Consider the following 9,403-nt stretch of genomic DNA (forward strand, 5'->3'; position numbering starts at 1 on the left):
AATAGAGAAGGGGGTGGAGGGGTATATATAGCCTCCACACAAAATGTAATTGTTACACACATTTCCCCAACTCGGTCAGATTAAATAAATGAACTCGATCAGACCGATTTAGTTCAAAATGTGAACATTAGGATTCTCGATGGGACCGAGATGATCAACTCGGTGGGACCAATGTGCTAGGATTAGGGCAAAGCCTCATCTTGGTGTGACCAATTGCATGAACTCGGTGGGACCGATTTCAGCAATGAGCAAACCAAAGAGTTGGTTAGGCAAACTCGGTGGGGCCATTTGCTTATTTTGGTGAGACCAAAATAATTGCAACAGGCAACAGAGAGTTTGCAAGGCCATCTCGATGAGACCAAGATCCCAATCGGTGAGACTGAATTGATTAGGGTTTCTGGCAGTGGCTATGTCAAGTGAACTCAGTGGCGCTAGATAGATCAAATTGGTGGGGCCAAGTTTGACTTTAGGTTTAGGACATATTTGGATATGAGAAAGTGGTTGAGGGATTTTGGAGCATATCACTAAGCATTTTGAGCAAGTAGACCATTAAGCAACACCTCATCCCCTTTTAATAGTATTGGCTTTTCCTATGGACTCAATGTGATCTTGGATCACTAAAATAGAAATGAAGAGTCTTCAACCTTTTCCAATATTTGTCCTTAGCATTTTGAAGGGGTTCCACATCCTCTTGTCCATGCCACTTCATTGTTGAACTTTCTGAAATATACTAGATGAAAATATTTGTCCAACAAGAGATATGTTGACATTAATTACCAACATCACCCAGGGAGCACTTGTGCTTTCAATCTCCCCCCTTTTGGTAATTGATGACAACATACATCAAAGCTTTAGATAAACATATGAACAGTATCAGGTAAAGCTTTGGAAAGACATGTATCATGCATTGGATCCCCCTACATGTATGCAATCATGTAAAAATAGAGGATGAAAGCATGTGAATGCATAGGCATGTCAGAGCAAGCAATGAGCTACATGTATCTTGGCTATATGCATCAGAGTAAATGATGTTGATAAAATAAGTGTACTTTCATGTTCATGAGTCCTTGCAAACAATATGTACATCAGCAAGAGATCATCATGTACATGAGTGTGATGCATATACTTACTTGTGGTCTTGAGCTGGCTTTGGAAGAGGTGAACTTGAGAAAACAGGGTTAGATAACACAAGGATACTACTAATCAAAGCAAGTTCATAAAAACCACAATAGTACCAAGACTGGAATGACATGTAATGGGTGAGTACTTAGTACTCTATTTGTATATAGACATGCCCCCAAGGATTAAAGATATGCAATGAATTCCAAAGATTTTCTTCCCTTTAGATATGGACTCTTTCTCCCCCTGAATCTGATATTGGATAAGGGGAAAAGGTAGCACTGGTACGCGTCGGTGCTATACAAACTGTTTTTAACCCCTTTCCACGACGGCATTTGGAACCGTCGCCTAGTGAATGACGGCGATAGGGGGTCCTTCCCACATGACCTAGAAACCGTGGGGGATATGCCCTCCTGGCACACACGCTTGGCAAAATGAGTTCGTGTGCGACCGGCGAGCACTCAAATATGGAAATACGTATAGTAGAGCTAAAAAATACAATTATACAGGTGAAATTGTTTCCGACGCAAGTACATCCCACACAGGCAGTCCCCGCTAAGCATTTCTATTCGTACGTACATCCCACACAGTCGCTCCAAGGAAAACATTTCCGTTCACAGGTACAACACACACAAATTTTCCCGTTAAATTGTTTGTGATAGTGTTGCCATTGTAGACGATACTAACAATTTTATCGTTTGCGTTATTGAATGCGTCACACACGGTCCGTAGAAGAAATTGTGTGGCAAAGGTTTTCCATCACACACAGTTTCTATGTGGTAAATGTTTGCACAAGGTGGCCTAAGGGAAACAGTTTTCAGGAAAAAGTCGTGTGTGATTGTTCATTGATCCAACACGGTTTATTCCTAAAAACTATGTGTGTTGCCTGAGGTCATCACACACGGTATTTTTTCAATAACTGTTTGCAATAGCAAAACCCAATTAGCAGGCTAATTGCCCTATTATTAATAATCCATTTATTAATCTAATTGGCAGTAATATTAAGCACATAATATATTTCATTTTCATATTAAGGAAGTAGAATTTCATAATTGAAATACATCAGAGTACAACATGATATAGCTTCAGCACTCAGCTACCCCATTACACAACTGCACCAGCACCAAGTTTCACACGCAACATGTAGAACCTTTCGAAATTAGCATCATAGACGGTATATAGACAGATGCATCTCATCTGGAAAACTACTGAAGCGGAAGGCGAATATTGATCCTTCATTCATGTTGAAGGTCTTTGCAACTTTAGGCTAGTGCCTATGGATGGTTGATCGTCCGTCCTTCATCCTCTCCAGAAACACTTCAATATTGAACCGTGGGTGTTGTATGAAAACCGTCCTCGCCTCCTGACCATAGAGGTGGTCTGAGAGGTAATCATCAGTGAACTTCTTTGGAAAGGCCTGAAAACAATGATGTGCATAAATATCTTCTCTATATTGGAAATGGGACAAAGGAATAAAAAAGACAAGGTATAAGAGTTAGTACCATCTTGTAGTGAACTGATGTCTTCTTCATTGTGCAAACAAAGATCTTGTTGTTTTTTGTCGTTAATTTCATTATCCTAACAATCTTTCTGAGTTTCTTAACTTGATCCATATTCATGGACAACTCATTTCCCCATATGCAAAAAGGGTCGAACAGTGGGTCAAAACCTCTGATAGCAGGACCTACATGTGTAAGAACAAATTGTTAAAAACCTAAATATTAGAATGGTTCCTGCAATTTCACAATAATGTGCTATTAGACAACGGACCATGCACGTGCAGATAACTAAACACCACAACAAATGAACCAAATGTTAACTAAGCACCACATTGCACAATATAACATACTCCTAATAGAAGATCAGACAGTTAACCAAACCAAGCATGCTTAACAACTTGGAAATATAGCAATTGTATTTGTTTATCATGTATTTAGTACAGCCAAATTCGATTTATTTCTCACATGGTATATAATAACAGAATGCAGCCACAACAATTGAATATCGCATTGCAGAATTGAACCAAACAGTTAACTAAACACCACAACAAATGAACCAAATGTTAACTAAGCACCACATTGCACAATATAACATACTCCTAATAGAAGATCAGACAGTTAACCAAACCAAGCATGCTTAACAACTTGGAAATATAGCAATTGTATTTGTTTCTCATGTATTTAGTACAGCCAAATTTGATTTATTTCTCACATGGTATACAATAACAGAATGCACCCACAACAATTGAACATCGCATTGCATAATTGAACCAAACAGTTAACTAAACACCACAACAAATGAACCAAACGTTAACTGAGCACGACAATGCACAATATAACATACCCCTAACAGAAGATCAGACAGTTAACCAAACCAAGCATGCTAGACAACTTGGAAAATTGCACCCTGAAAAATTGAACATCACATTTGCAGAATTGAACCAAACAGTTAACTGAACCACATTGTATGACATATAGAACATATACTCTAGAGCAGAAGATTGCAAGCTAAAAGTAGATAGCACAATTCAATAGAATTTGTTAAGGAAAGGCAGTAGCTAGCAAACTGAACATGGGTCCTTATAGTGAGCTAATAAGACAAGCTACTCCTCATTGTTAGAGATATAGATGACGATTGGCTCCATGGACATGGAAGAGGGCGAGGCCTCTGCTTCGTGGGTGCCCTTGTCGTAGTGGTGAGTTGCCTGAGCCGCTCCGGGAACCAACCTACTGGCTCTCGAGATGAGGTAAGCACGTGCACGCTGATAAAACACCTCGTAGTCTTCGTCGAAGGCACCGACGGTGGCCTCGAGAAAATGCCATGAATTGTCGTTTAAAGCAGCCAACCGCGTCGCGGCGTCGGTGCACAAGGCGTCGACGGTGGCCTCGATGGCGAGGTGCTCCTCCAAGACATGGGTGTCGGCACGAATGGAAGCCATCGCAACCTCATCCACGCGTGCGGCCGCGATTTGCTTCTCCGCTGCCAAATGCTCCTTGAGATCCTGGCTAAACTATGTGCACCATGGCTTAGGGCGACGCTTATTTGGTGGAGGGGTCGGTGATTTGGGTGGAAGGTGTTGCGCTCGCGCCGACGGTCAGGGCATGTGGGATGTGGAAGGAGGAGGAGGAGGATGGGGTTAGGTGTGGATTACCTGCCTGGATAGGCGAAGCTGAGCAGCGTGAAGGAGGGTCGCCGGCGAGAAGGCGGCGCTGCAAGCTAGGAGTGAAGGTTTCAACTTGGAAAGGAAGGCAGAAACAGGGGAAATGTGGCTTTTGGTAAGGGGGAGGGGCGGGGAGGTAGATATTTCTGCGGAAGCCAAAAATTTGGAATCGCTTCAGCAAAAAAAACGGGCGCGCAAAGTGTCATCATACACGGTCCCTTATTCAGAACTGTGTATGATACGTGAACATCACAAATGATTCAGATAGCTTAACCCGTGTGTGATGAGTTTGAACGTCAAAATTTTTTGTATGAATTTCCATGGTTACAATACACCCACACGTCTTAATCGAGCAAGTTCAGCAATTAAATAGAGCTAGCTGACCTAAACATTACTCTAACAAATTAAAGACCGACACTCTTAATTAAAAAAAACAAAGAGTACTACTACGGCTGGTGCTCGTCGATCTCCGCTGCCGCCTCCATGTCCAGCTCGCGCTTGACGGTCTCCTGGGGAAGGGCCTCCATGGCATCCATCGCACCATACTCGGCAAGCATCTCGCCATCCGTGTCCACCATCTCTTTGGAAAAGGCCACCACGAGCTAGGCGTGGGCGGCCGTGATCTGGGTTTGGACGGGCTCCATCGTCGCAAGGTATGTGGCGGAGGAACGGACGGCTGCTCGAACGCTCTTGGCGATTGCCAGCTCTTCGGCTGTGGGTTGCCGACCATTGTCGGAGAAGCTTCATTCGATTTGTGAAGTGACCGCCAGGAGCTGGGCATGGGCGGCCTCGACATGGTCGTGGACGGCCTCCAACAAGGCTAAGGCTGCCGTTGTGAATGGACAGCTGCTGCCTCTCTTGCCAGTTGCTATCCCCGAGGCAGATGTCGTTGCCGCCACCTGAGAAGGAACAGCGGCCGTTTGGGCTGCCTTGGCCGCTCGGTCGTAGATTGTGGCCGCGCTCATGCACCTTGTTAGCACACGCATGGCGGCTACGCCCGCAGTCTCGTCGGAGTGGGCCACCGAAGTTGCCCTCACGACGCGGGTCCACGTGCCCATCTTTCACCGGTGATGATTGAACAGTGAAATGATATTTGGGGAGCAAGCTAGTGTGCTTGACACGCCGGCTGTGGACTATAGCCAATGCACCTTCTCACGTAAGCCATAGGCGTACTATACACCGACGATGCTCCAGGGTATTTTGTGTTGCATCTCACACGGTTGGTGATAATAAACTGTGTGCGATCTACTTGATTTTTCATCTTGATTTGAATTGCATAATGGGGTCACGACGGCAATGGACGGTGTTTGAATTGCTATACCTTTTATCTGCAGTGAACATGCAACTATATGTGTGTCTTAAAAGAATTGGAATTATTCAGGGTTCGTTTGAACATTTTATACATTAAATTGGGTTTCTAGCCATTTCAGGTGCACAATTCAAAATTAAACTACATGCACATGCTCCGGTGCACCAACATGGGTTGTAAAATCATATATGTGTCCATGGGTTTATGCTTATGTCCCATGCAATAAATAGGGATGAAATTCGAACACCACGGCACCGTGGCTCTCCGGCAAACATCGACGTACTTGCTTTTGTAATTCAAGTACATCGAAAATTCGTTCGAAATTCATGAAACTTGGCATGCTATCATGGAGCGGCATCAACATGTCGTGGTAAAGAATTTGTCCCATTTGGGGTAGGTTTGGGTATAAGCTTCTCATAAACCAGAGCTTGTCACAACAAGTGTGATGGTTTCGGTAGGGAACGTTTCGCCTTTCTGGACGAAACGATATTCATTCCCTCTTCTCGATTTTGAAATTTTTTTCCTAGTGTCAACATAGAAAAACAGGAGTGTTGTGTCAATTTTTGGGATTTTTCGGGGTTCGCTTGGACATTTTTATACATTAACTAAGTTTTCAATGCATTTATGTGCATAATTCAAATTTGAACTACATGCACATGCTCCAATGCATATAAATTGGTTGAAAATTCAAATTTGTGCCCTTGGTTGCATGCTTAGGTCCCATGCAAGAAATGGGAATTAATGTCAAACACCCTGTCATGGTCACTTGACCGCAAACATTGAGATACCTGGTTTTTAAATTCTAGTAAATCCAAAGCTCGTCTGAAATTCATGAAACTTGGCATGCTACCATGGAGCGGCATCAACATGCCGTGGTAAATTTTTTTGCCCCATTTGGGGCAGGTTTGGGGATATGCTTCTCACAAACCAGAGCTTCTCACAACAAGCCTGATGGTTTCGGTAGGGAACATCCCACCTTTGGGGACGAAACGATATCCATTGCCTCTTATTGCTTTCAAAAAAATTCTCGTGTCAACATAGAACAACAGGAGTGTTGTGTCAATTTTTTGGATTTTTCGTGGTTCGTTTGGACATTTTATGCATTAATTGAGTTTTCAATGCATTTATGTGCATAATTCAAATTTGAACAACACACACATGCTATAATGCATATAAATTGGTTGAAAATTCAAATTTGTGCTCTTGGTTGCATGCTTAGGTCCCATGCAAGAAATGGGAATGAATGTCAAACACCCTGCCACAGTCACTCGGGCGCAAACATTGAGATACCTGGTTTTTAAATTCTAGTAAATCCAAAGCTCGTCTGGAATCCATGAAACTTGGCATGCTATCATGGAGCGGCATCAACATGCCATGGTAAATTTTTTGGCCCATTTGGGGCAGCGTTGGGGATATGCTTCTCACAAACCAGAGCTTCTCACAACAAGCCTAATGGTTTCGGTAGGGAACGTCCCACCTTTGGGGACGAAACGATAGCCATTGCCTCTTATTGCTTTCAAAAAAATTCTCGTGTCAACATAGAACAATAGGAGTGTTGTGTCAATTTTTGGGATTTTTCGAGGTTCGTTTGGACATTTTTATGCATTAATTGAGTTTTCAATGCATTTATGTGCATAATTCAAATTTGAACTACATTCACATGCTCCAATGCATATAAATTGGTTGAAAATGCAAATTTGTGCCCTTGGTTGCATGCTTAGGTCCCATGCAAGAAATGGGAAAGAACGTCAAACACCCTGCCACGATCACTCGACCGCAAACACTGAGATACCTCGTTTTTAAATTCTAGTAAATCCAAAGCTCGTCCGAAATTCAAGAAACTTGGCATGCTATCATGGAGCGGCATCAACATGTCGTGGTAAATTTTTTGTCCCATTTGGGGCAGGGTTGGGGATATGCTTCTCACAAACCAGAGCTTCTCACAACAAGCCTGATGGTTTCGGTAGGGAATGTCCCACCTTTGGGGATGAAACGATATACATTGCCTATTACTGATTTCAAAAAATTTCTCGTGTCAACATAGAACAACAAGAGTGTTGTGTCAATTTTTGGGATTTTTCGGGGTTTGTTTGGACATTTTTATGCATTAATTAAGTTTTCAATGCATTTATGTGCATAATTCAAATTTGAACTACATGCACATGCTCTAATGCATATAAATTGGTTGAAAATCAAATATGTGTCCTTGGGTGCATGCTTAGGTCCCATGCAAGAAATGGGAATGAATGTCAAACACCCTGGCATGGTCACTCGGCTGCAAACATTGAGATACCTGGTTTTTAAATTCTAGTAAATCCAAAGCTCGTCCGAAATTCATGAAACTTGGCATGCTATCATGGAGCGGCATCAACATGCTGTGGTAATTTTTTTGTCCCATTTGGGGCAGGTTTGGGGATATGCTTCTCACAACAAGCGTGATGGTTTTAGTAGGGAACGTCCCACCTTTGGGGACGAAACGATATCCATTGCCTCTTATTGCTTTAAAAAAATTCTCGTGTCAACATAGAACAACAAGAGTGTTGTGTCAAGTTTTTGGATATTTTGGGGTTCGTTTGCACATTTTCATGCATTAATTGAGTTTTCAATACATTTATGTGCATAATTCAAATTTGAACTACATGCACATGCTCTAATGCATATAAATTGGTTGAAAAATCAAATTTGTGTCCTTGGGAGCATGCTTAGGTCACATGCAAGAAATGCGAATGAATTTCAAACACCAGGGCACCGTTGATTGCCAGCAAAACGTTGAGATACTTTGTTTTTAAATTCTAGTAAATCCAAAACTCGTCTGAAATTCATGGAACTTGGCATGCTTTCATGGAATGGCACCCGACATGTTGTGGTATTTTTCGTGTCCATTCTGAGAGAAGGCGCACTCGAATAACAGCCAACAAAGGCATTTAAAAAAAATAGTTGCCACCTTAATATCTTAAACGGCTGTATAATTCAAATCGTGTGTGTTTTCTTAACCATTCACATGACGCCTCGTTTCTTCGTTTTAATGGCTATAGGAGGTGCCGTGTGGACAGCTGCTTGACCTTGACTGAACGGGAGGCATGCGAGCGGAGTCCGGTGCGCAGGCTGACCGAGAGGCGTGCATGCTGTCCTCCAATCTGCAGGCTCACCGGGAAGCATGCGAGTTGTACGATGCGCAGGCTCACAGGGAAGCGAGCCCTTTGACTTCCATGGTCACCCGCCTTCCTCTCCATTAATGGCGCCCGAGCCGCTGTTTAATACGGGCGGCCATACTGTTCACCTCCCATTCCCCTCCCTCCCGCAGACCTCCACCAACGCCATGGTGCAGAATGATCATCTGCCACTAGTCTTCAAGTTTGGTGAAGTCGACTCCGAGCTAGAGGAGATAGAAAATAAGGAGTAATGGGGCCTCATGGACATGGCCCAGAATGAGCTGGCCGCGGCGGTTGCTTCCCCCACTCCCGTCCTAGCTCCCATCCTCGCGCCCGCGCCAGCGACCATCCCCATAGCATTGATGGGCTGGTCACCGAGCACTATCGTAGAGCTAGAAGCCGCAGGCGTCAGCAAGGTCTTCGCGGACCCGCGCAAGCTCATGTACATGCCAGCGTGACTGCCTGTGCCCGTGCGCGCCCCTCCACCCCCGTGGCACCGGCCCCCGTGCGTTTGGCTGCACCCGCCGCACTCATGCCCCTGCCCATGCACGCCCCTCCACCCACCGCGGCGCCGGCCCCGTGCGTTTGGCTGCACCCGCCGCACCCGTGCACGTGCGCATGCCCCCCTTAGCAGCATGGGACGCTGCCATCGACCGCTACCTC

The sequence above is a fragment of the Triticum dicoccoides genome, chromosome 3A (assembly GCF_002162155.2).
Source record: "Triticum dicoccoides isolate Atlit2015 ecotype Zavitan chromosome 3A, WEW_v2.0, whole genome shotgun sequence".
Lineage (NCBI taxonomy): Eukaryota > Viridiplantae > Streptophyta > Magnoliopsida > Poales > Poaceae > Triticum > Triticum dicoccoides.